The following is a 6,000-nucleotide window of genomic DNA, read 5'->3' on the forward strand; positions in this document are numbered from 1 at the left end:
TATTGTTCCCCCTCATCAGTATATGTGGGCGTAGATGCACGGGCCGCCTACTATTGCCTGCAATGAAAACATCTGTTGTTGAAGTTGTCGTGTTTGGACTCTTTGCACATTCACTGGCATTAGAGTGAATAGATTCTAGAAGCACCCTAACCTCCTCATCTCTTATGGGTTTGAATGCTTAGAGCGGGTGCGAGTTGCAGAGACATACATAGCTGACAGAGGAACCTCAAATTTGGGTCAAGGTCGGTGAAAGTGATGCTAGTGCAGTCTCCATAGATAGCATCGATTGTGGCGAGGGGAGTGCAAAATGCAAATGCTTGATCATGTGTTTGCAAAATCCGGCGGGCTGCTTTGGGTGAGGAGGCCACTATGTAAGTTATGGAGTCTAGCTTGAGGGACATAAGGGGGCCATAGCGCTTGCTTAGGCATGCGAGAGTATGAGCAAGATTTGAGGAACCGACAAGGAGATGCATGTGCTCATGATGATGCAAAAAGTTGTAGATCGCATTTATAGATAATAGAGCATGTAGGAGCTATGGATCGCTTTTCAACACGCTCCTTTTTATTGCGCTACGTGGCTCTTTATTGTATAAATTTATATGTTCCACGTGGACGTTTGTGGCCTCTGTCTTCTTTTTTTATTTTAAAATTTATTGATGCCACATGGCCATTTGTGGGCATTGCTTTTCATTGTGCTATGTGTTTCTTTTTAAATAAATTTTTTTTGATGCCACATGGCTGTTTGTGGCAATATTCAGTTTGAGCCTTGCCTTCTTGCTATGTTTTATGTAGCCTTGCAAGTCTGTTCCATCGCAACCAAGGGAAATAAACTCTTAAATTGACTGCACTTAACCTTCAAGATAAGTAGTCGCGCCACATCGATTTTGTGATCCGTGACCATTCTTGAGATGATGTTGTTCGTCATCCCGGGGGATTCACTCTATATAAAAAACGAATGCCACCTGCGAGCGGACCACTTTGATAAAACCCCTATATACGACTCATATTAAGGAATATGACCCCCTTTCTACGCTTATACAACAATCAATGAAGAAAACTATCATACCCCTATCTTACATATAAAATTTAAGTCTCACATGATCTAAGTAAGTAAAACTAGTCAAAGAGTGTGTAGCATAGTGACTGGCAATGTACTAAGGAACCACTTCTATTGATAACTAGATGTACCCTCAATGTGTCTTAGTTTGATTTTCAAACTATATGCCCGATCAGTCTGCAATCTGGCTACTCATTCAATTCTGACCCATCCAAAGCTGGGGTAAATAAACCCTTGACCTACTCCAAATCAGCCCTTATCTATGACCGTCTTGGTGCAAAATTTGATGTGTGACCTTTTATAAAAAACTTCCCCAAAAATCATCCAAGTTTTAGTACACACAATTGACCAATCGTTACAAATAATCAACCCGGGTCAAGTTCCTCCCTACCCCCCCATCCCTTATAAATATGATACTGCCGGCTTGGGAGATAAATTATTAGGGGCCTACCCCTAACTTATATGCTTATAGAAGCACCCTAACCTCCTCATCTCTTATGGGCTTGAATACTTGGAGTCGTGGGCGCTGCTTTTCATTGCGCTACGTGATTCCTTTTTTTTTAATTAAAATATGGTGCCACATGGCTGTTTGTGGCAATATGCACTTTTAGCCTTGCCTTCTTGCTACGTTTTATGTAGCCTTGCAAGTTTATCTATCATAGCCAAGGGAAATAAACTCTTAAGTTGACTGCACTCAGCGCTTGATTAAGCTTCAAGATCAGTAGGCGCACCATATCAATTTTGTCCCCCATGACCATTTTTAAGATGATGTTGTTCGTCTTATTTGTATATGTGGGTGTAGATGCACGGGCTGCTTGCTCTGCTGCTGACAATGGCAACATTTGTTGTTGAAGCTGCCATGTTTGGACTCTTTGCACATTCAATGGCATTAGAGTGAATCGATTCTGGAAGCACCCTAACCTCCTCATCTCTTATGGGCTTGAATGCTTGGAGCCGGTGCGAGTTGAAGAAATCAGACGTGCATAGCTGGCAGAGGAGCCTCAAATTTGGGCCAAGGTTGGTGAAAGTGATGCCATTGAAATCTCCATAAACAACATCCACTATGGCGAGGGGAGCACGGAATACAAAGGCTTGATTATGTGTTTGCAAAATCTGGTGAGCTTCTTTGGGTGAGGAGGCCACTATGTAAGGGATGGAGCCCAACTTGAGGGACATAAGGGGGCCATAGCACTTGCTCACGCAGGCAAGAGTATGAGCAAGATTTGAGGAACCGGCAAGGACATGCATGTGTTTGATGATGCGGAAATTTGTGGATCGTATTTATAGATTATAGAGCATGTAGGATCTATGGATTGCTTTTCAACATGCTCGCTGCAAGTTCCTCTTTTTTATAAATTTATGTACCACGTGGCTGTTTGTGGGCTTTGCCTTCCTTTTTTTATTTGAATATTTACTAATGGCACATGGCCGTTTGTGGGCGTTTCTTTTCATTGTGCTACGTGTTTCTTTTTTTAAGTAAATTTACTGATGCCACATGGCCGTTTGTGGCAATATGTACTTTGAGCCCTACCTTCTTGCTACGTTTTACGCAGCCTTGCAAGTCTATCCATTGTAGCCAAGGGAAATATACTCTTAAGTTGACTACATTGTGGGCTTCATTAACCTCCAAGATCAGCAATCGCACCAGATTGGTTTTGTTCCCCATGACCATTCTTGAGATGATGTCGTTCGTTGTCATCTCTATATGTGGGCGTAGATGCACGGGCTGTGTGCTGGTGTCGAGAACGACAACATTTGTTGTTGAAGCTGCAATGTTTGGACTCTCTGCACATTCACTGGCATCAGTTCAATTGATTCTAGAAGTACCCTAACCTCCTCATCTCTTATGGGCTTGAATGCTTCGAGACGATGCGAGTTGAAGAGATCAGACGTGCGTAGCTGGTAGAGGAACCTCAAATTTGGGCCAAGTTGGTGAAAGTGATGCCATTGCAATCTCCATAGACAACATCCACTATGGGGAGGGGATCACGAAATGCAAAGGTTTGATCATGTGTTTGCAAAATTTGGTGGGTTGCTTTGGGTGAGGAGGCCATTATGTAAGGGATGGATCCTAGCATGAGGGACATAAGGGGGCCATAGCGCTTGCTCACGCAAGCGAGAGTATGAGAAAGATTTGAGGAACCGGCAAGGATATGTGTGTGTCCGATGATGCGAAAAGAGGTGGATCGTGGTTTATAGATTATAGAGCATGTAGGAGCCGTGTGTTGGGGTATAAAGCCCAATGTGGTCGCCCAGGTAAGTGGGCGGGACGCCAGGTATGTACACATATTCTTTTGTAAAAACCTAATAAGAACTCATATGCTCTACACATTACAGTAGAGCGAGTTCACCATATCGTCGTGCTCTTCTTCTCGCACTCTCTCTCGCGTCGCACTTCCGCTCGTACTCCTTCAAATGGCATCAGAGCTCAGATCGAGGCTCGGGGCAGCACTGCAGGAGGCTAGAGTCACCAACTCAGATTGGAGTGAAATTCGACAGGCGAAGACACGGCCCCAAATCTCTTGGGCAAGCCCGAAGGCCTTGGTGTTGTCAGAATTTCATTCTGAGGTCATCTCGGCCACCGTTCGGCTTCGACAAAGGTCTGCGCAGGCCATTTTCGACTACGTGGTCTCGACGGGTGCAGATCCGCCGACTCTGCAAATTTGGGGTTTTCGGCCTACGACTGCAGGTGCTGAGGATATCGACACTCCCAGAGTGTTGATTTGTGGCTGTCTACACATCGAAGGACGGCTCATAGTTCTTGGAGGCGTGTCACATACGACACGGGCGCATCTACACACAGACTGTAGGCGACATCCACTAGTTCATCAGGTAGCTTGTGTTTGCTGCTTGATATTCCAGATTTCATCCTGACATTGCAGGTACTTCCACATGGGATGTATTGTTAGAGATGATGTATGTTTGTTGAGGGTTTGCTGGCTGTGAGTCACGCAGCAAACAACCGCCGCAGTGGTTACAGCATATAGTGGGAAATTTGTGGATGTATGACTTTGTGGGAAGTCTATGTACTGTCAGATTTACTGCAGCCTTTGTTGAGGGTCGAGTGAGGTTTGATTGAGCTGGGGGATTCTCGAATGTTGAGATCCTTTCGGTGATACAGGTCTTGGAGCGATCCCTCGAGCACCCTTAGATAGGCAGCTAGGATGTATTGACTGTGAGTTAGACAGTTGGGATTGCATCTTTGCTTTACTGCCGTTGAGGCATTGTCACAGTCTATGCTTACAGGACAGTGACAGGACAGTGAGAGACAGTACAGGTGCAGGACAGGTTTACCCGCAGCTTACAGTGTCAGAGAGACAGTGTTTTTTGAGCTGTTTTTTGGTCTGTTTTTTGAGTACACCAGAGCCATTTTACAAAGGAGACTCTGCCGAAATTTATGCAAAATCTGAAGCTTTCTTGGTTCATTTGACAGGTTGATATTGGTTCAGAGGTCAGTTTACAGGGGAAACTCTGCCGAATTTTTCCCAGGAAAGTAAACCACTGTGAAGCGTAGCTATGGCTGGATCACATGACACCGCTCTTTACAATATCAAGAAGCTGGATGGAACCAATTTCCCATTGTGGAAGAAGCAGATTTGGCACGTGTTGGTACAAAAGAAGCAGATAAAACCTTTAAAGCTCAAGGGGATAAAACCAGAAGATATGGACGAAGATGAATGGAGGGAAATGGATGAATTGGCACTTTCTACCATTATGCTGACTTTGGCAGAAAGCGTTTACTTCAATGTAGCAGACGAGATGTCGGCTTATCAAGCATGGTTAAAGCTGAGTGATCTTTATGAGAAGCAGAGTGCAGCTTCACAGGTATACTGGCTTAAGAAGCTTGTTGACTTGAAGATGAAAGAAGGGACACCTATGTCCAATCATCTGAATGAATTCAACACCATCTACAGTCAGTTGTCAGCTCAAGGTGTCAAGTTTGATGAACCTGTTAGAGCTATGTTCCTGTTGATCACATTGCCGGAAAGTTGGGACACTTTTCGCACAGCTTTGAGTAATTCTGCACCTCCAGATGGTTTGAACATAGCAGGTGTAGAAGGAAGTCTGCTTACTGAAGAAACCAATAGAAAGACAATGGAAAAAGGCAAAGGAACAGCCTTAGTTGTCAGGGGAAGGACCAAAGAAAAGTATAAAGCTGGAAAGAGGAATCAGTCTCGTAGCAAGTCCCGCAGTGCTAAAGGCAAGAGTGACATAGAATGCTACCATTGTGGCAAGAAGGGTCACATGAAAAGAGACTGCAGAGAATGGAAAGCAGAAAAAGGCAAAGAGAAAGCTGAAGACCATGGTGAGAAGAACAAGTCCTTAGTGAAGATTCAAGAAATAAATGTGACAAACACTGTTGCAGAGGATGATAGTCTAGTGTCAGGAGACATCTACTTCTTGAAGAATACAATGGACTCAGCTCTTCTTACAACATCTGATGGAAATGCACTGAGTGACTGGATTATAGACTCAGGGGCATCACTTCATGTGTCTCCAAACAAGGACTGGTTTACTTCTTATGTGACCACTAAAGATCATGTTCGGCTAGGCAATGGGCAGACATGTGAGATCTTAGGTGTTGGAGATGTTCAATTGAAGTTTCAGAATGGCTCTTCTTTCATGCTGAAGAATGTGAGACATGTTCCCGCAATTACAAAGAGCTTGATCAGCACAGGTTTACTTGATGATGCTGGCTACGTCACCACTTTTGGACAGAACATGTGGAAGATATCCAAGGGATCTATGACAGTAGCACATGGAGTAAAGTCTGGAGGACTTTACATGATTTATGTATCAAATGTCTCTAAAAATGTAATCAATGTAACCGAGCAGCCGAACGTTTCTTTGTGGCATAGCCGGTTAGGACATATGTCCAAGAAGGGAATGGAAATCTTGTCTCGTTCTGGTTATTTGCCTGGCTTTTCATTTAATGATTTTGA

This window comes from Adiantum capillus-veneris, chromosome 7, assembly GCF_014529385.1.
Source record: "Adiantum capillus-veneris isolate H3 chromosome 7, ASM1452938v2, whole genome shotgun sequence".
Taxonomy (NCBI): Eukaryota; Viridiplantae; Streptophyta; class Polypodiopsida; order Polypodiales; family Pteridaceae; genus Adiantum; species Adiantum capillus-veneris.